We start from the raw sequence: 23,162 nt of genomic DNA, 5'->3' as shown, positions 1-23,162 counted from the left end.
CCCTTCTCACCTTAAAAGAATTTCGTCCACCAAATTACTTACCCAAATTTATCAAAAAACTTTTCGCACATGTCATCCTACAGCTCCCAAGTAGCTTCCTCAACCATGATGTTGCTCCACAAGACTTTAACTAGGGGTATCCTTTTAGTTCTCAGCTCTTTTACTCCCCAATCTAGTATCCTCACTGGCTTGACTTCATAACTTAAGTCTTGTTGCAGCTCTAGCGGTTGATAACTGTAACGTCCTACTACCTTAGAGCCGTTACTAAGTGAGTTTTTAAAAGAACCTTTGTGCAAAGAACTCGTAAACCGAGGTTTTTAAAACCAAAGTGTAACTAAGTAAAAGTTAAGGCTGTAATCTTTAAAAATGCGTTGTTTCATTGAAAACTTCTAATATTAAACATCAGGGATCCCAAAATAAGGTTTGAAAACTATTTACATCTTAAAATAAGTTTACAGTTGATTAGTTATTAAAATCACAGATTATTACAGCCATTTCTCGAAAATACCCCCAACCAAAGCAGTTGGGCAGGCCAAACATGTACGCGTCGCTTCATGCTCTCCGTACTCATGGCTGGTTGACTCAATCCTTGCCCTTTCCTGCAACACAGAGCACCCGTGAGCCGAAGCCCAGCAAGAAAACTCATACAGTTCATAACATATGCAAATTATACAATTAACATATCAGATAGTCCACAGATAAACAGGTCATCCATCAGACTAAGCAAACACGGCCATGCCGCCCCAGAAGCCTTACCAAAGCCTGGGGTCTCGGCTCTAACTGTAAGGATATCTCATGTATCCATTGGGTCCTACCCTGACTGTAAGCATCCCATGTGCTAAGTGTTACTTCCGGCCTCACTGTCGTTCTCGGCCTTTCGCCGCTCTCGGCTCCATTGCCGTTCTCGGCCTTGCCACTCTCGGCCTTAGCCGTTCATTGCACTATAATCACACATATAATACATTTCGAAATAATCATTCAAACATATAATAATTCATTTAAGGTTATACATTAGCACATAATAAAAGCTAGGGCCATGCCCTGCAATAACACTATGGGCCCATGCCCTATTCTCGGGTGCTACAGTTTTCTTACCTGTATCCCGAGCTTTCCGATGCACCAAGGCCACAAGCACGGTCCTCTAGCACGAGCCTCTCCGAAATCCTAGTCACAACACACATAAAACACCTTTTAATACTAACCAACCCAAAACCACTTCCCGGGACCAATCCCGCACTCTCAGGACCTCTAAATCCTTAAAACAATACATTGGAACCATCCCCCGAACCCCCGGAGCAAAAGCTCAAAAATGCAAATTTTCAAGTCCTGAAAATGGCCTAGCGCCGCGGCGCTACCCAAGAGGGCCGCGGCGCCCTGGCCATTAGGGCCGCGGTGCCCAGCAAGTCAGAGAGCCTACCCTGACTGGAAACATCCTCGCGCCGTGGTGCCCAAGAACAGGGCCGCGGCGCTCCATCGCGAACTCAGAATTTCTGGGTTTTTCTTCCTTCAATTCCCTCATCCAAAACACCTCTAAACCAGCCCAAACACATATCTCAACCCCAAAACCAAATTGAAACCTCAAATGAACCATCTAACAACCTATAGACACTAGCATCAAGATCAAAAGCACAATCACAACCAAAAAAATCCACACCTTTGATTTCTAATTTCAGAAAACTCAAACCCATAGGCCAAAAACACAACCCAAGCTTGAAAAACCTAAACCATGCTTCAAATTTCCTAAACCACAACAGAAACAAATCTTAAAATTGCATAGAATCCTTACCTTAAGTGGAGAATTCACCCTTTGCTTCCTTGATTCATCTCCAAGTCTCCAAATTTCAGCTCCTTCTCCTCTTCTTCTTCTTCTTGCCCTAGCTTTTCTTCTTCTAGTTTTTCTTTTCTTCTCTTCTAATTTTATCAAAACCAAACAATGATAAGCCTAAACCGAGTACCCCATATAACCCAGCTGCAATTTGTCTAAACCCCTTGCCAAATGACCATTTTACCCCTCCTTACCTATCCTTTCCTAACTAAGCCTCAAGGGCTCACTTGTCATTTCCTATCCATTACAATTCTACCATTTCTCCATCTAAACCTGTTACTCTCTATGGTTACTAACAGTAACACAAATTACCATATCGCCAATTACCATTAACTCACAAGAACCCAATTACAAAATCCCCAAAATACCCCTAGGCTCCCTCCGAGCCGGGTATAAAAATCCCGTTGTGACATTTGAGTTAACTAGCTCTCTAGGACCGTCTCGGCACGTGCATCACAATAATGACACAACCCTCACGTGGTCCAAATCACATAATACAATTATCACATAGATGCCCACAGCGGGCTAAAATCACCAATTTACCCCTATCATACAAACGGGGTCCACATGCATATTTATTTCACCTAAACATGCATACTAATCACATAATCATTAAATTCACATAAATTAATGCAATATAACAATTATTTCCCTCCAGGCACACTAATCAAGGCTCCAAGCCTTATTAGCAAATTTAGGTCGTTACAATAACTAAGCACATGGGACTAATCTGATACATACTTCCTGAGCATTGAGATGTGGAAAACATTATGAGTACTGGCCAATGCGGAAGGTAGGGCTAAGCGGTAAGCAACTGGTCCTATTCTTTCAAGAATCTCAAACGAACAAATATTTCTTGGGCTTAACTTACTGATAACTCTATGATATAGAGTTATTTACTTCACTTTTCAACTTGAATTTATATAAAAAGAGTGATGAATTGAGTCTTTAGTTGTTTAATTTTAAGGAAATTTTATCTTTGTGATTTTTGAAATCTAGAGTGGAGTTTATAATTTTAATCCCCTAATTTTCGGTGTCAAAGGTGATCATGGAATTATGAGATTAATTAGGCAAGCTGAAAGTTGGAGAAAGCTAAAAGTGCAAACTTGCTAAACTTTGTGTTGCAGCATCCTAGAGCTTAAATTGATGACATGGAAAATTGAATTCAGCTGTGTAACACTACTTTAGACTTATCCAAGTGGTGTGAACCAGAGAGAATGCTAGCTAGTTGTTATTTGGACAGAAATGTGTGGTCCAAAGTAATGGGCCAAAGAATGAGAGAATTAATTGGGCTTTTAATTAGGGTAAAGCAAAAAGTACCCTAGATAAGAAGAAGGATACTATCTGTAAAAAGAGAGTAGCTTCCATTGTTAGGGAAATAGAAGTATAGAAGAAAAGAGAATAAAGAAGAAGAAAAGAAGAACCTCGTGAAGTCATTACCCATCATCTTCAGAATTTGTTCTTGTTTATATCTCTCTCTAACTTTTGTATTTTCTATTTTTAATAGCTAATTTAGGGTACTGACACACCACATGGATATCACCGGAACTTCATGTCTATTATACTTGATAAGAACGTCAACCCTTGCCCATCATTCGGCTTGCCTTAAGTGCTTAATAGGCATCTTTGTTCCGTACATTCACCTTTGAACATGAACTTATTTTCCCCTTCCGGTCATAATACTACAATTTTCTTCTAGCAGTCGATGTTAGCACCATACTTGGACAACCAATTCATCCCAAGTATCACATCGTAGTCTTTCATAGGCAATTCTATTAAGTAAGCATATAGTTCCCTTCCATTGACGTTCATCGACACCGCACGTACCCATCTGTATATGCCATTTTCGCTCTCAATGGTAACATCATACTATACCCTACAACTAATACCTCACTAGGACTCCCTATTTCCTTTAACATGCATGCCAAAATAAAAAAATGGGTAGCACCCGAATCAACTAGAACATTACATAAGAGATTGGCTATAGGAATCTAACCTGTGACCATTGAGGTACTGGCCTCAGCTTCCTTCTCGATTAGTGCAAAAACTCATGTCGTTACATACAGTTATCCCCGTTTCCTCCCCGCACACGTGGCCCCGTGCACTAAGTCCATGGGCTATCATGAAGGCATCCGAGGCCCAGACCGAGCCCAATAGACGGGGAAGGAGTACATCCTAGTGGCCCAAATATCAGTAAGCCCAACATTATCCCATAATATAAGTCGGGGCCATGAAGTTGCCATCTTTTGTCTTCCCAGACCCAGGGTAAGATGTCGCTCGGGATGACGATAAGGACGACGTTTCCAAGTCTAAAATGAACCGGGACGATAGAGGATGAACCCGGGCTCTGGTAAATGAACCATGGTACTGGTAAATGGATCGGGATGTTGGTAAACGAACCCAGATCAGGTGACCGGGTTGAGCATGATAAACTATCCCCGATACTGACATCACCCCAAGAAACACGGAGTTTTGTCTCCTCAACTAACCTGCTGAAGAGTTTACATACGGAATAAACGCTGTTATTCAGAACAGTACTGCCGCTACTCTGACGGATCCTGTCCCATGGATCTCCTTAGAAGCCCACACAAACCAGACTGAAGCTATGTACTGTTTTCAATCTTACAATGTGGTTATGCTCAATCTGGCCTAATGGACCTTGATTAGTGTATTTTATTTAATAAAATCCTTTGTAGTAAGCCTCCATAGTGAGCAAATAGTGTTTATACCCTTATTGGGCGCGGACTAGTCCGGCCCAAGCCCCGAGTACTCAAATGCCTATAAATATGAACAGTTGTGCACTGTGGAAAGGATCCAAATTTTCTCTATTAAGCAATTACTCTGCTCAAAATTGTAGAAAACTCCATTGTCAAAAGCTCTTTAAGCTCTAATACAACTGACTTGTGGACTAAGGCTCATTAATGCCCCAACCACGTAAAATCCCTAGTGTGATTATCTTTAACACTTTTCTCTTAGCTCTCTAAATCCTTCATAATTCTAGTTTCCTAAAAACTCGGTAAACATTTTGGTGCTTTCATTGAGAGCTGAAGAAATCTTGAGTTGATCTTGAAAATCTGCAACAATGGTGAACACAAGACATACTACATTCGACCCTGCTCACCAAGAAAAGCAAGGCAATGGGTCCGCCCTACAAAATCCCCAGCTTGACGATTCCCAGAATTTTGAGGACGAGGCAGACTACGAGAAGAGTTACTATGAGGAAGACGAGGAAAATGAAGGGGGATACCATGATCACAAAGTTGAGGATCCTGCGATCCCTGAAGAAGAAATGGATCCTGACTAGGAGGACCCAGAGGTGGTTAAACTGAGACAACAAGTCCTGGATTAAGAGGTCGGGATAGCCGAATAGAAAGAAGCCACTCACTACATGCAAGAATCCCTCCTGGCCCTTCAGGCCTTCATTGCTGCCCAAGGATTGGCAACCAATCCTCCAACAGTTCCTCCTCCAGGAGCACAGCCGTCGGGCCCACCAATTAGGACCGGCGTGCAAGAGAATACGAGACCGATCTCTCCTTCAGGACAAGATCCCAGAGTCGGCTTATTTAACCCAGCTCAAGAAAAATGGAAAGCCAAAGCAGCTGACCCTGTGGGAAAAGCAAAACCCCAGAGGAAAACTGTAATGCCCTAAACTCCAGGGACCATTATGGTGTGCATTTTTAAACAGTGTTAAACTCGCCAATCGAGTCATTTGGCCATAATCGTGTAACTAAGTATGATTAGCAGTTTAGGGTTACAAATTTTGGTTAAGATATAACGTCTCACTAAAACATTTACTGTATACATTGGGATCCCAAAAATATAGTTTAAAGGTTAATTACAATAAAATATTTACAACCAGCCGATTTAAGCGGCAAAATAGGGTTTAACCCTAGTTCATCTTTCAACCCTCAGCCGTCGTGGTCGAGCAGCCGCATATGTACACATCGTCACCTAAGCTCTCCAACTCAAGAATGGTCCAGCTTTCTTTTGCCTTTAACTGCACCACATAGCACCCGTGAGCCGAAGCCCAACAAGAAAACTCAATATGCTCATGAACAGTAATAACATGTTACAAAATCATAATGTGCATGCCTAGAAATGATAGCCCTATATATTCATGCAAATAAGTTTAGATAATGATGGGGGATCCATGATGGGGGATCCTGCCCTCCTGAATGGATGACTATCAAGTCAATCCTAATCAGATGAGTGATTTAACACTTTGAGGTTCTGTTAACCATAATGGAGCGTATAGCTCTAATCGGATGAGTAATTTAGCACTTGAGGTTTTGTTAACCATGATGGAGCGTATAGCTCTAATCAGATGAGTGATTTAACACTTGAGGTTCTGTTAACCATAATGGGGCGTATAGCTCTAATCAGATGAGTGATTGATGAGTAGTCACTAGCTTAAACAGATGAGTAGTCACTAGCTTAATCATATGAGTGACTAATGAGTAGTCACTAGCTGAAACATATGAGCGATTGATGAGTAGTCACTAGCGTAAACAGACAAGTGACTGATGAGTAGTCACTACGGGGCTCAACACCCATATCCATGTGACGATGCAGTCACCTGGGCCTTCTGGCCCTAGCTTTAAGTGACTACCATAGGCTAGACAAGCGCTTTTAGTTTTCATCAAGCTTGAGGTTGGTGCGGCATTAATGCTCATGATGAGTCATTCAATGCAGATGTCGATTAGATCTAATTTTTCCGACTTGCGTTAAACATGCTAAAAATTGTTCTTGACTTATTAGTCAATACTATATGACCAATGCTCAATACTGCTACCAAACTTGACTAGTGAGTCACAGCTTCGCAGTTAACACCAACACCATTGCCAATTCTGAATAATGAGTCAGTGCCACGCACGAGTAAGCAATGCAACCAGGCATATATCATATGTCAAATATCCAAATGTAGGGCATTCAGCATGCTTACTTAACAATTGCTAGCATAATTACGATCATACACAAACATAGAGACTCAAGCTCTAATCAATCTCATATTCAACATTCATGGCATGCCCTAATCACATGTTTCTAATGCATCATATACTGGCTGCAGTTTTCTTACCTCTAGTTCGAGTAGAAAATAATAATTGAACGACCCTTGAGAATGATCGATCCTTTGATCCCTTAGCAGTCACCTAGTCATAACCAATTATAAATTCCATTAAAGAAAATCAACATTAAAAGGGTCTTGACCTAAACCTCACTCTGAGACCCCGAATTGTACCCAAACGGTGAGTAGATTCGATCCCGAGCCTTAGGAATTGAAACCCCGAGCCAAAAACCCTCAAAAGTTCCCAAAATATGCATCAAAGAAAACAAGGTAGCACTACAGCACTTCCCCCCTAGCGCCCCAGCGCTACAACACGGATTGATTTGCCCTAGCTAGCACAGTAGCACTCCCCCTTGGGCGCTGTAGTGCTAGGACCAGGCTGATTAGCCCTGGTTTTAGCCTCCTTCGATTCCTCCATTTACAACCTAAAAAACAAGCTTCCAAACTCCATTTAAACCCCCAATTGAACCCAAAAACCATCTACACATGACCTAGGCATCACAACCCAAGTAACCTTTGCCTAAACCCCCATTGAATTCTCAACTTTCCAACTCAAGAACCAAACTGAAAACCAAATGAAAACAGAGCAAGAACAAGAGATTCTATGGTTAAAAACTTACCCCAAGCTCATAATTACACCCTCTTTAATGGTGGAACACAACCCTAGCTTATCAAGACTTGACTCCCTAGCTTGGTTCCTCAAAAGGAGCTTCAAAATTCAAAGGAAAATGGAAGAGAAATGGTGTACAGGAAAGAAGGAAATGGTGCTCTATTTTTCTTAACTTCCACAACCTTCTATTGGCTAAATATAACCTTAGGGTGAAAGATCTAAATGTCATCATGCCTAATTAAAACCCTTAACAGCCATTAAGGGAAAATTGTCCTTTCCCACCTATCTCGTTAATCATAATTAACACCCTCCAATTCCCATTATTCTCAATATTCTCAAATGCTAATAAATCATATCCCATTAACATTTAATTCCCGGCAATGTTCTAATCCTCAAATTACCTCGAGACTCACCCCGAGCCCCAAAATTAACCCTGTTATGACCAGTCTGATAACTTGCATTCAAAGATCGTCTCATGTCTAATGGCTCAAAAAAATCCACATATAATGTGGTATTATTCATAATTCATCAACATGCATGAGAATACACAACTACATCCTCAACTGGCCAAATTACCAAAATGCCCTTATAATTAAAAATGGACTCATATGCATGCATTTATCATCATATTATAATATCATTCACATAAACATGCATATAATTATTTAATGGCATAATAAATCAATTATGGCCCTCACATCCTCCTAATCAAGGCCCTAAACCTTATTAGGGATTTTGGGGAATTACAAAAACTAACCTCGTCCCAAAAAATCGGGGCCAACCCAAGGCCGCTCCCTAGGAAAGAGAAGATGTGTCCCGTCCAAGGACGGGATCATTCGATCAATCCGTAAGGGATGCACCCGCAGGGTACCAAGCCCCAGGCTGTCCCTAGACAAACCAGATGGGAGAAACATTTCCACCATAGCGCCTTCGTGAATAATGATCACCGAGGGCGCCAGCGTGCTGACAAGCCGGAAGTCGTTAGTTCAGGGGACGACATGTCCTTGATAGACCTGTGCAACGGTCTAAATGCCCGAAAGGAGCGGGCCCGCAAGGAGAAGATCTGCCCCTGAGGGGGAGATCTTAGGAATACCCTGGACGACAAAATGGCTAGGCAGTTCATGGAACAGCTGGCCTCATTAAAGAAAGTCACAGACCGTCTAGTCTGTAAACAAGAGGGAGGAGGTTCTGATTTTGAGGAAGAGGAAAATGAATTGTGCACCAGACACATCCTAGATGCAGTGCTCCTTAAGGGTTTCAAAATGCCGAACCTACCAGCTTACACCGAGAACACAGACCCCAGGGACCACTTGTCCCGCTACAATCGGTTGATGACCGTAGCCCACGTCTGTGACAATGCCAAATGCCTATATTTTTCAATCACTCTAGATGGACCCACAGAAGAGTGGTGGAAGAGGCTCAAGCCAGGATCTATCCAATCCTGATCCGGACTACAGTCAGCGTTCTGCAAGCAGTTTGTGGCCGCCATGAGGATGGACATGCAGATCAGCGCCCTCGCCAATATTAAGCAGCTCCCCACAGAGACTCTGAGGGCCTACATCCAGTGCTTCATGAAAGAAGCCTAAAAAACCAAGGTGGATGATGGGCAGCACCTGGTTGCCCTCTAGTCCGGAATCCAAGTCGGGTCCCCTCTCTGGGACGACATGCAGCGCAGTAAGGCGACCACCCTAGAAAAATTCTTGAAAAGGGCACAAGGCTTTATCAATTGGGAGGAGACCCGAATCCAGGCATTCGGATGACTGCAAGGCCCCTAGCCGAGTGCTCAAGCCTGTCCTGGATACGGGATGCAATATCCGACCTCTCACTACCCAACACCCCCGGCAGCGCCAGGGTCGACGGGTACTCCTGGAATGACCTTCGTAGCCCCGATGGTCTATGGTCCCACTTCAACAGGATACACGTCGGCCCAATCTGCCCCATTTTCTGGATATGGGATGGCGTCGGTCGAGTATAGTGCTACCCCCGGCAGGGCTTATCCATTGGTAATGGGGGGGACGGAGGCAAGCGTAAACCCCTCCCGGGGAAAGAGATTGGGGAAAGGACAGAACCGATCATAGCCCTCTAAAAAGGGCAAGAGGGGCTATTTGCCCCAATACTTAGAGTACACCAACTTAGTGGACACCAGGGAAACATATACCTAGCCACGGAGAGAACGGTTCATTACCGAAAACGCACCCCCATGTTCAAAGGGGGAGAGAACTCAAGGGACACAAGCAAAAGATGTGCATATCATAAAGACGTGGGTCACTCAACCGAGGAGTGTCGTCAGCTGAAAGACGAAATCGAGAATTTGATCAAGCTAGGGCATCTCCACTAGTAGGTCAGGATGCCCGTGGGAGTTCTGGGACTGCCAGCAGCTCCCGGACAACCTGCGATCCCGAGTGCACCTAGATCGTACTAACCCCCCAAGGGAGAGTACGCGACAAGCCCCTCAAGGGGGCCCCAATTTTGCAGGCACCCGGACCCGAGAAGCCATTCCCCTCCGGAATCGCACTCCCATGGATAGATGGTCACGTGGCCACCATCTCGGGAGAGCTGCACCTAAGGGGACCATCACGGAACGATCAAAAGCAATATCTCAGCGAGCTCGACCATGACCACGAGGTATGCGCCTTGGTTTAGACCCCGGCTCAATGCCCGAAGTTGATGAATTTACCCATCACCTTCATGGAAGAGGACACCCGGAACTTCCACTTCCCGCATCATGATCCTTTGGTCATCGATGCCCAAATCGCCAACAAAATGGTGTCCCGAGTGTTGGTGGATGACGGAAGCTCCGTCAATGTATCGTTCAAGCCAGCCTTCGTTGCAATTAGCCTCATGCCCAACGCAGATCTACGGGTTCAATGGAGATTCAATACTCCCAGTGGGGAAAATCCAGTTGCCCGTAACGTTGGGGAACGAGATTCAAGGCTCGTTCAAATTTTGTACGTTCGTAGTGGTGGATTGCCCCACTATTTACAACATCATCTTTGGTCGGCCCGCGCTGGTCGACTTCAATGCCATCACCTTAATCTACCACCTCTGTATGAAGTTCCCTTACAACAATGGAGGGGTAGGAACAATTCAGGGAGACTAGAAGAGCGCCCAGAAATGCTACCACATATCAGCCCAACCAATTTATATGGTCCGTGAAGAACCTCTTAAGGAGGATAATATTGATCCAATCCCACCTCCTCCCCCAGCATGAAGGATGGTCCGGGACGAAGATGAACTAGATCCGCGGATAGGGGTCGACCGTGCACTATAGCCCATGGAGGAAATTGAAGAGGTGTGCATTAGCGACACCGTCTCGACCAAAGAAATCCAAGTCGGGGAAGAACCTGAATGTAGAGGTCTGGGCTACCATCATCGCCCAAGTAAAAGTGAACCAGGACGTCTTGGCCTGGTCACACTCAGATATGACCAGGATTGACTGTAACATTATATGTCACGCCCTGAACATCAACGAGGGCGCGACTCCGGTCCGGCAGAAACGGAGACCTCTGGGGGCGGAGAGGGCAGAGACCCTCAAGTTAGAAGTTGATAAGTTATCTTCGATCAACTTCATTCGGGAAGCCTTGTATCCCGTCTGGCTGACCAATCCGGTGTTGGTGCCCAAGCCAAACGGGACGTGGAGAACTTGCATCGACTTCATGGACCTCAATAACGCCTGCCCCAAAGACTGTTTCTCTCTACCCTGGATCGACCAAATGGTAGATGCAACTTCCGGGTATGAGATATTGAGCTTCATGGATGCTTATTCTGGCTATAACCAGATCTCAATGCACATAGTAGACTAGGAACACACCAGCTTCTAGACAGAGAAATGGGTGTACTACTACATTGTCATGCCCTTCGGGCTCAAGAACGCCTGAGCCACGTATCAAAGGCTCGTCAATAGAATGTTCCAAGCCCAACTGGGAAGGAATATGGAGGTCTACATAGATGCCATGCTAGTCAAATCTAAGACCTCCGAAGGACACGCCGATGATCTGGCAGAAGCATTTGTCATCATTCGGAAGTATGGGATGAAGCTAAACCCCAAGAAGTGCACCTTTGGTGTGGTGTCCGGGAAGTTCCTGGGCTTCATAGTAAGCTCCCGAGGGATAGAGGCCAACCCGAACAAGATCAAAGCACCGATCGATATGCCTTCACCACAGAAGCATAAAGACGTTCAGAGCTTGACGGAACGAATAGCCACCCTGAACCATTTTGTCTCGAAAGCCACGGACAAGTGTATCTCGTTCTACAATATCCTTTGTGGAAGCCAAAGGTTCGAATGGTCAGCCAAATGTGAATAGGCTTTCCAGAGGCTGAAAGAGAATTTGGTCTGAGCACCAATCTTAGTAAAGCCGGTGGATGCGGAGCCATTGTACCTCTATTTGGCCGTGTCCGAACAAGCCATCAGTGCTACGCTCATACGGGAAGAAGAGAAGGCCTAGATCATGGTCTATTACGTAAGCAAAAGGTTATTGGGTGCGGAGTCTAGATACCCACTAATCAAACAATTGACATTTCTCTTACTAATTGCATCCCGGAAGCTTAGGCCTTACTTTTAGGCCCACACCATAAGAGTACTAACCAACCATCCCCTTCGACAAGTGTGACAAAAACCTGAATTTTCGGGAAGACTCCTTAAGTGGTCCCTGGAACTGAGTCAGTTCGACATTGCATATGTCCCCAGGATATCAATCAAGGGCCAGGCTCTAGCCGACTTCATCGCGGAGTGCATCTGGATCACTGAAGATGATGGTCCCATCGACCCCGCAACACCCTTATGGAGGGTCTTCGTAGACGGGGCCTCAAAAAAAATGAGGTTGGGGCCGGGATCATCTTAGTATCACCACAAGGACACCAATTGCAAAGTGTCCTACATTTCCAGTTTGATGCATCGAACAATGAGGCCGAGAACGAGGCCATGTTAGTCAGATTGCGTCTGGCCCGGGAGGTAGGGCCAACAAGTCTAGAAGTCTATAGCGACTCCTAATTAGTTGTCAGACAAATCTCGGGGGAATACCAAATGAAGGGGGAAAAGATGGCAGCGTATGTGACACGAGCCCGAGAGCTACTCTAGTCTTTCAGAAAATATTCCATCCGCCAGATCCCCAGGGAATGAAATGTGTTTGCAGACACATTGGCAAAGCTGGCCATGAATGTCGAGGTGGAGCTCTTTGGGCTCGTCCCGATCAACCATCTTCCTGCACCAAGTATTCAAGCCCCCACAATCAATGTCATAGACTATTCCACGTCTTGGATGGGACCTATCATCCATTACCTACCAACTGGGGGGTTGCCCGCGGACAGAGCAGTGGCTAGGAAGCTTCAATACTAGGCCCCCAGATACTTCATGATGGAAGGTAAACTCTATCGCAGAGGGTTATCCATGCCATACCTCCGATGCGTGTTCGGGACCAAAATGAGTGCAATCATACACGAAGTCCAAGGAGGTTTCTGCGGAGATCACACATGTGGACTCAGCTTGTCCAAGAAAATCCTCAGGCTATTTCTGGCCAATAATGAAGAAGGATTGTGTCGATTACATACACAAGTGCGAACAATGCCAAAGGTACACGAAGATCCCACGAGCCCCTCCAACAGAAATAACCCTGATGACCAGTCCCTGGCCTTTCGCAGTGTAGGGTATCGACCTAGTAGGGTCACTCCCGACTGGGAAGGGTGGTGTGAAGTACACCATCGTGGCCGTCGATTATTACACTAAGTGAGTCGAGGTGGAACCAATGAACACCATCACCTCAAAAAAGGCCCAGGACTTCATCATCAACAACATTGTGTGTCGATATGGCCTCCCTCACAAAATCGTGTCCGACAATGGGAAGCAATTTGACAGCGTCCACTTCACTAACTTCTGTGAAAGACATGGCATCATCAAAAACTTCTCCGCAGGCCTGAAGCAAACAGGAAAATAGAGGTTGTGAACAAGATTTTGAAGGGAACATTGAAGAAAAAGCTTCAAGCCTGCAAAAGCAAGTTCGCATCTATCTTCAAAAACAAGTGACCCAAGACTACAGTTTTCGCTCACTTGGGGGGGGGGGGGGTATAACCATCTGTACGAACAAGTCCGGGAACAAAAAAAAAAAGCAGGATGCAAAACACAAAGTTTAGTCCTAAACTGGACCGTACAGACTGGGGGTAGCAAAAACCTAACTCCCAACAAAAAGACGCAAGGCGCAGGCCTAGTCCTAACTCGGACGTACATGGTTCGGGAGGTACAATTCCGATAGGACGCAAGGCTCAGGCCTAGTCCTAACCAAGACGTACATGGTCCGGGGGGTACAATCCCGATAGGATGCAAGGCTCAGGCCTAGTACTCACCCAGACGTACATGGTCCGGGGGGTACAAACTCAATAGGACGCAAGGCTCAGGCCTAGTCCTAACCCAGACGTACATGGTCCAGGGGGTATAAACCCGATAGGACGCAAGGCTCAGGTCTAGTCCTGACCCGAACGTACATGGCTTGGGGGGTACAAGCCTGATAGGACGTAAGGCTCAAACCTAGTCCTAACTCGAATGTACATAGTCCGAGGGGTATAAAATACCTAAAAATCGGTTGACCAAGCATGGTCCCAAAATAACCAAATACCTTTCCACGTCTCCTCTATAATGGCCCAGAACCATCGAAACGTGAGTCCTAGGTCTAAGTTGTTTAAAATTAGTCTTATAAATGCCCCAGACTGTTGGAACCTGACCTATAGGTTCAAAATAAGCTAATCAATTAATCTTTGATGGCCCAGGCCGTTGGAACCTGAACACCAGAATCAGGATAAATAAATTTGGTGATAATTATTAACTCCCTAGTTGTAACGCCCTGGATAGCCAAGACCGCTACACTGTGTACTTATAAAGGTGCAGGACTTGCTAATCAAGTCATTTAGTTAAAAACATGTCACTAAACCATAAATGTGCTAGGGTTAAAAAAAAGTTTTGGTCTCAAAAGATACATTTTATATAATTAAATAGTTTTACACATGGGATCCCAAAAAGGAACAGCATTTGAAAGTCAGTTTACAAAATTTCCAAAGTTTAGACAACCATTAGCCATTCTAGAGCAAAACAGACATTTCTGGTTTCCCTGTTCCTGTCTAACCCTCAACCGTGGTGGTTGAGCAGCTGGTCCTGTACATTCAGCTCACAGAGCTCTCCAAGTCAGTGCTGATCGAGTTTGCCCATGCCTTTACCTACACCACGTAGCACCCATGAGCCAAGGCCCAACAAGAAAACATAATATGCATCACAAACAACAATAACAGATGAATAATCCTTTAAGCATGATCAAACACTTAACACTCATATTAACCACATAGCACGTACTCAGAATCAAAGATGCAACTAAGAATTAATGACAATCAAGTTACATGATAATCAAGGCTGACAACTTAGGCCGCACCCTCTGTTTATACCACTGACTTCGGCCCGCTTAAACCGAGCTCAGTGCATAATAAGTTGTCCTCGGCTACCAGTGGCTGAGCCACGCCCTGTGCGCTAGTGTAACCTTAGGCACTCTTAGGCCGTGGTTTACTGTTTACATGGCATAATACCATCATTTTAAAGCATACATATTAGGGAACCCTTAGTCCCATTGTGAACACACAACCAGGTGCAGTTTTCTTACCTTTAATTTCCACGACTACGAGCGACGACTCTCGAGCACGATCCACTTAGCTTAACACCTTAACTGCAGAATCAATCCTCCAAGAGATTTCTGGGCTAACTTCCAAGGTTCTAGCCTCAATTTAATCTTTGTCCTTGATTGAATCCTTAATTAATCCTTGAGCTAATCCTCTAAATTCCAGCTTCAATCCTCAGAATTCCAGCTACAATTTCTAGGTTCTGTGTTTTTCCTTTGAGAGAGAAAGAGAGGAAGAGGAAAGAGTCGGTCTAATTTGTTCTACTGTTTTCTAAAGTCTCTTAAGTCTGTCCTTAAGCAATTAAGTTAATCCCAAAGCTCGGGGTACTGGAAACGTCCCCGAGGGAAAAATGGTAAAATTCCCAATGTTCCCACCTAGACTTCCTAATCTCAAATATATCTCCAATTATTTATTTCCATAACCCGATAGTCTAAATAACCACCCGATACCTGAAAATACCCCTGACTTGTCCAAAGTCAGATATTAGGCCCTGTTGTGACTTTCCCGCTATCTAGCTCCCTAGGATCGCCTTAAGATGCACGCTGCAGATCTACCCACATAATAATGTGGTTCTCACAGATATAACATTTAACCACATTTACATTCATATAATCATACAGGCATGCTTATCATATAATCATGCATTAAATCAATAAATTCACACATAAACCAATTATGCCCTCTCGACACACTAATCAAGGCCCTTAAGCCATATTAGTGATTTTGGGTCATTACACTAGTGGCCCAGGGCGTTGGAACCTGAACAGTAGGGTTAAAGCGAGTTAATAAGTTAAAACCTAAAAAGAGATCTTTGATGGTCCAGGTCATTGGAGCCCGTATTATAAAATTGGGATAATTCACTCCAGGCCATAAAGACCCAAATACGGGTCCCCAGACGAGATAAACATTTTCTACAACTTTTCCCCAATGGTCCCGGCCGTTGGAACCAGGACTGAACATTCGACTCATTCATGCAAGGTTGTAAAACACTTAGTGAAATTTTAACAAATGGAAATGGGAAAAACTTGTGCAAGAAATAAAATAGATACACATATAAATTGTCTTGCACGCACCCACGTCCATAAAGATGTTACAAAAAAAAAAAGGCATGAAAAATAAGTTAAAGGCCCCAGCCTAGGCTTCGCCCCGTTCTGATGTCTCCGGATCAGCTCCATCTGCTTCATCCTCAGCCACGAGCTCTGCGTCGGCTTTCTCCTTAGCATCGAAATAAGCTCTCTTCACGGCGAGATTGGGGTAAACCAGGAGGTTCATGTTATTGTCCTAGAGCCAGGCCATGTAGATAGCATCGTCGAAGGTGGCCTCTAGCAAGGCATCTGCCTGCTCCTTCTCTCGGCGAACCTCTTCATGCCTTTTCACCTCCAGATGAAGCAGGCCATCCAGGGCTTGGACCCAGGATTCAAGAACGGTGATCTTCTCCCGATCCTAGCGAGACTAGGCCTCGGCTGCCTTCAGGAGGATCTTAGATGATGCCTCAGAGCCCCAAACACGAAGAAGTTCCTCCTCCAGGCTATCCACCAACTTTTTGTGGTCAGCTTCCTTCCTGAACAGAGTTTCTTCGAGTTAGAACCGAGTCTGGACGGCCTCCTCACGGTCTGCCTTGGCTTGAGCAACTTCCTTGGCCAGGGCCTCTTCCCGGGAAACCTCCTTGGTCAGGGCTTCCCTAGTGGCTTCCTGCTGGTTCATAGCCCCCTCCAACTCCAGCTTCATCGCCATCTCCGCCACTAAATCGGCATTCCGATGGGCTAGCAAGGCATCCTGGAACAAATCAAAGTTAGAAAACATACGGGTTAAAAATATGAAAAGGAAAGGAAAATATTGCATAAAACTTACAGCGGTGGCCTAGTGACGGATGGCCTGGGAGATAAACAAGGCGTCCTGGTTGGCCAAGGTGGCATACCGTTTCAGTTGGAGGTTGGATATGGTAGTTCTGACCTGATCCAACAGATTTGTGGCAAGCGGGGCCGTGTCCTGCCCCAGTTTGGGAAGAAATTCAGTCTCAGCAATGAGTCGATCCATGATCGGCTGCGGGGCACTAAAAGCAGTCGGGCGCTCGACGAACTCCACCTTGTGCCGGATCGTCAAGGCCCAGTAGACCTCCTCCCTCCTGTCCTGGCCATCTTCCCAGGCCCGAGACACCATCCTCGATCTCTCCTCCTAAAGGACCATGTCCCCCTCCTCGGGGAAGGCCAAATTAAAAGAGAGCATTGGAGCCTCTGGGAGTTCCCGGGTGATGAGCTAGATTTCCCTAGAAGAGTTCTTCTCAGCCAAGGAAAGGTCCTTGGTTTAGCCCTCTTGGCCTGATACGCAGACCCATCAGTCGTCGAGTTCGCAGCCCTTTTCTCCGACTCCTGACTCACCAGGGGTTCCTGCTCCAGGTTAATGACCGAAAGATGAGCAGGTGGATACAAGACGGCTTCACTACGTACCGTTGGGAGAGGGATCGTGGCTGGAGCCTCCTTGACAGCATCCAACTCTGTCCTTGAGCCCCCAAGAACCAAGTCCAACACTTTGTTTTTGGGCACACCTTTAGCGACTTTCTTCGCCGACGCCCTGGCCTTGGTCGCCGGGGCCTCCATGGCTTGCTTCATCTTAGCCACAGGATTGGACATGTCAGAATCGTCTGAAAAAGACGAACAATAAGAAACAGTCAGTAAAATATACAAGTGAGGATAAGGAGTAATTAAAAGCTAGTCTAAGGTCCTCCGAGACGAACCCTTATCTAGAACTCGGGCTCGACTCAACTCTCCTAAAGCGAAGGAATGCATTCGGTCCCCCATGTCTTCTAGGTCCAAGAAGTTACCATATTGAAGGAACCCGAATGAGTACATAAGAGTCTCCGGGTCTAAGATAATGGGGGGTGAAGGTCCCATTTCTCTGACGGCCCCGAACAAGTGGCCTTATTAAACTTGCCTATCCCTAACTAATTCCCCAAAATGGGGAGCATAAGTCAAAAGCAAAGGCGAATTACCTTGCCTAAATGTACTGGCCCCGGGAGCCCCCGTGTTTGGCTGGGCCTCTTCAAAAAGGGCATCCAGCTCCTCAGAGGCGGCCCTCTTCATCTGCTGGGCATGCTCTTTTCTCCTCTTCATCGCATCTGCCCAGGCCGCGGCCTTGACAGCCTCTATATGAATGAGGGTCAGCTCCTCCCTCAAGGTCGGGTCCTTCTCACATTGAATCCCCCGGAGGCTAGGGGCCACAATTTTCTGATTGGCCGCCAGCATCTTGACCACTCGCAGGTTTGTGGTGTTGACGTAGCCCCACACGTCCAGATCCTCCACGCTTAGTGTGGCGTAATATTTCTTCCGCTGAAGGATCAACTTGGAGAGGGGAGTCTGGGCATACGGTCCTGTTATCTGGGAACGTAAGTTGAAAAAAAAAGAGGAAATAATGAAAAAGATTAAAAGGGAAGGCTAGTTACCCACGCACTGGAAGTCCAACACCAGCGTGGGGTTCCGATCCAAAAGGAACCCGGATGTCATAAACCAGTAGTGTCTGACATCTGGGGGTGCTTCCAGGAGCTGGTAGGGGCAGGATAATTGCCACGAGGTTTCAGTCTGTAGAAGTCATCTGGGTCTTATCCTTGGCGTTGAGCCGCGGCTCCAACTTGTAGAAGTAGAGCACCTCCACTGGGGTGGGCTCCAGGATGCCCTTCTTCACACAGAAAATGCGCCATCCCACAAGAAGTTTGTAAGCTTGGGGCAGGAGCTGGAAAAGCGCGATCCCCACAAACTTCAAAAACTGCGCAAAGTAGTAGTGGCGCGGGAGAGTGGCTCCCGCACTAATATGGCCTATGCTTCAAGCCCCAAATTTGCCCACGCTGTTGTGGGCCTTTTCCTCCTTCCTGGCCAGGCAGTTGTAAAAGAGCCCAGGAGTCAATTCCCCTCCCAAATGCCTCTCCAAAACATCCAACATCCGGTAGTTCCAGAATTCATTATTCTCCTTGTCCATCTCCCATGTGTCGCTATTAGGAGTTTTGCGTCCTTCCACGACGAAGGGAGCCGACTGAACGTATTCTTCCGGGTGAAGAATAACGCCTAGACTCATGGTCGATGATCTGGGAATAAAAAAACAAAGAAAGCAAACAACCAAGCAGTTAGCACCAGAACCCAAAAAGGTTGGTTAAGGTGCAGGGGCTCTCCTAAGAACTGCTTGGAGGAGTCCCCTCCGTACCATATTCGGGATCACTGAAGATCCCCACAATCTTGATCAAGAACAAAGAAGAAGAATTTTTTCTAAGTTTTCCCAAGTCGGCCTATCACTGCTTGTTTAAGGATGACTCGAACCTAAGAAGGTCTGGGATGACCTAGACTGCTTGTTCTACAAACCTAATACACCCAGAACCACCCTAAATATTGGCCCGACTCTAACAACCCTATAGCCATAAATATAACACCACAAAACAACAAGCACGAGAAAACAGAAACAAAGGTTCGGGGAACTTACTATGGAGTGCTGGTTATGGAGGGTATAACGTTTCTGACGATAGGGACGACAAGATCATGGTCTTAAATAGGCAGAGGTGACACAAGAGTTCGTCTGCTGGTCGAATTGGAACCGTGTTGTCAAATGCTTGCACCAAAATGAGGCGTATGGGAAAGAAGCAGCGAAAAAAACAGAGCAGTCGTCAAAGAAGCTCGTCGACAATTTCAGACATAAAAAGTTCTCTGTATAGCCCTGGTTGTTCTGAATGCATAAAATTGCAAATGAAAATCTGGGGGTATTTATAGGGCCAAAAACACATTTCTCGATCTGATAACTCAGGATGACTTCCCCCATCTAACGACCCCAAATTACGTTGTGGCTTTAATTAGCCCACTCGAGTATCGGATCGCGGCTTCCCGAAGTCGCAATCTATGCCATCCCGATCCAACGGTCCTAGAAAGGAAATTTTGAAAATTTTCTCATTCGACGATCCCAAGTGATGCAAGAATATTAAAGGATCCACTTAATTACCCTATCGACATCACTTGTACAGATAGGATGCCTCGGAGTTCACGCTGACGTTTGGTTGCCAACACAATAACCAAGAGATTCCCTCCCAATCTGTCAGGCGCGAGTAATATTGACGCACCAGTTACAGGGAGACATGTACGTGTAGCGTGATGAAGTCGAAAGGTCGGGGGTCACCCAAACGACCTTGGAGTAAATGAACCAGGGTCCTAGTAAATGGACAGGGATGTTAGTAAACGAACCGGGCCTTTGGGATTTGATCAGGGATACTGGCACAAATGCTTTTTATGCAAGTTTCCAGCAGGCGATCCCCCACGAAAACAGACTCATTTCCCGAGTATCAAACTGGGATACCGAGAATTGATCCAGGAAGTGAAGCAAGCCTCCACTGCAAGAACACAGATAAAGGCTTGGGGGTAAATGTTATCCTCGTTTCCTCCCCGCGCACGTGGCCCCGTGTACTAAGTCCATGGGCTATCATGAAGGCACTCGAGGCCCAGACCGAGCCCAATAGGCGGGGAAGGAGTACATCCTGGTGGCCCAAATATCAGTAAGCCCAACATTATCCCGGAATATATGTCGGGGCCATGAAGTTGGCATGTTTTGTCTTCCTGGACCTAGGGTAAGATGTCTCTCGGGATGACGATAAGGACGACGTTTCCAAGTCTAAAATGAACCGGGATGAACCCTAGCTCTGGTAAATGAACCAGGGTCCTGGTAAATGGATCGGGATGTCGGTAAACGAACCCGGATCAGGTGACCGGGCTGAGTGTGATAAACTGTCCCCGATACTGACATCACCCCGTGAAACATGGAGTTTTGTATCCTCAACTAACCTGCAGAAGAGGTTACATACGGAATGTATGCTGTTATTTAGAATAGTACTGCCACTACTCTCACGGATCCTGTCCCCCGGATCTCTTTAGAATGTCACGTGAACCAGACTGAAGCTGTGTACTGTTTTCAGTCTTAGAACATGGTTATGCTCAAGCCGACCCAATGGGCCCTGATTAGTGTATTTTATTTAATAAAATCATTAGTATTAAGCCTCCATCAGTGAGCAAATAATGTTTATACCTTTATTGGGCCCAGATTAGTCCGGCCCAAGCCCAGAGCACTCAACTGCCTATAAATATGAACAGTTGTGCACTGTGGAAAGGATCCAAATTTTCTTTATTAAGCAATTACTCAGCTCAAACTTGTAGAAAACTCCATTGTCAAAAGCTCTCTAAGCTCTAATACAACTGACTAGTGTACTAAGGCTCATTAACGCCCCAACCACGTAAAATCCACAGTGTGCTTATCTTTAACTCTTTTCTCTTAGCTCTCTAAATCCTTCATAATTCTAGTTTCCAAAAAACTTGGTAAACACATACTTATCATTGACCTTTGGTTCAGCTTCCTTGGTTATCTTTCCTTTGGGACAGTCATTCTTGTAGTGACCCTATTGCCCACAATTGTAACAACTCTTGGTGTGAACCTTGCACTCTCCCAAATGCCTCTTGTTACACTTGCTGCAGTTGGTATAATCTTTCTCCTACCCTAATTGTGAAGGACGATTATAGAATCTCCCTTTTGGTTTCTTCTCCTGCTGGTTACTGTTTTCCTTATTCTCAATCAGCACCATCGATGCATGTCGCCAAGGAAATTTCAGGATAATCCAAGGTATTTTGAGCATTTCTCTCCTCCTCTAGGTGAGCAGCGCACTTGCCAAGTTAAGCTTGTTTTACCTGCTCAGGAAGATAGTCAAAGTTTTCCTCTGGATTATTCTTCCAAAACATGTAGAAGCAGTTGAAGGTGGCTCCTCGGAACCTCTCCAAGTTTTGGGAGTTTTTCTCCTCGAGCAGCTTGACTCGTTCCTCTAGACTAGTGGCCTCCTTCATGCTTGCCTCCAGATCCTCTTGAAGCTTGGCTGCTTCCTTATAGTTAGTCTCAGAGGCTTCCTTAAACTTCTCCTTGGTAGCAATAACCTTAGCTAGATCTTCTTGGCTCCTCTTCAGCTCCTCGGTTGAAATAGCAACTTTGTCTTTAGCCGCCTTAACCTTGGCCTCCCATGTCTTGATCTCCTTGACAGCCACCTTATTCTTGGCCTTCCATACCTTGATCTCCTCGGCATGTTTTGCATCGACCTCCTCAGCGCGATGCCATTTGTTTCTCATGGTCAAGATACCCTGTGAACAGTGGAAGAATAAATCTTTTAGAGATAATGAAAGGAAATGATGTTCGACTAAAACACAATATAGAAGAAACTTACACTAAGGACTTCATTGAGCCCACGAGCAAGGACCTGGTCGGGTTTCAATGAAAGGAGACTGACAAAGGCCTCCTGGTTGCGACGGTGCTTGGAAAATCTCTACAGTTTGTCATTTGTCGAGCTATAAGCATTGCTCAACAATTCTGTAGCCAAAGATCTTCCTGCCTGGTCGGTGGAAGGAGCAGTACGAGGAGGAGGAGGAGGCGTGGTTGATCTAGAAGGAATGGGAGCTGGAGGGTCCTCTGGTCGAACTCTTTTTCTTGAAGGTTCCCCACTACCTTCTCTAGGGTTTCTTCTGCTCGATTTCTTCTTGCTCGCTGGAGCATATGCAGAAGCGTAGATATCAAAGGCATCGTCGGATGGCATGACTACAAAACAAGAACAAATGAGCAAATATGTCAAGAAATAGTTTGGCACAATAAATAAATAAACTAAAAAGAAATTCTAATTAGTATACCCGAACTATTATTACCGGTCGCTACATTATCTAAAGAGCTACTGCTACACTCACTATCTGCCTCGAAGAAGTCCAAGCTAAAACTACTAGTCGTAAATTAAAAGTTTCCATCCCTATCAAATAAATGACAAGGGATGGGAAATTTATTGAAGAGTGAGAAATCTATACCGTCCTCATCGGAAGATTCGAGTATGGGACCAATATATTCTGGTAGTTTTGTTTTCCTCTCCCATGTTGGGTAGGAGTATTAGCTACTCGAGTATTGAGGGAAGGTTCTTCAATGGTCACTCCTGTTGGTCTGTGCCTCTGGGGTTGTGACACATCCTGCTG

Source organism: Humulus lupulus, chromosome 1, assembly GCF_963169125.1.
Source record: "Humulus lupulus chromosome 1, drHumLupu1.1, whole genome shotgun sequence".
Taxonomy (NCBI): Eukaryota; Viridiplantae; Streptophyta; class Magnoliopsida; order Rosales; family Cannabaceae; genus Humulus; species Humulus lupulus.
This window is presented reverse-complemented; position numbering follows the sequence as displayed.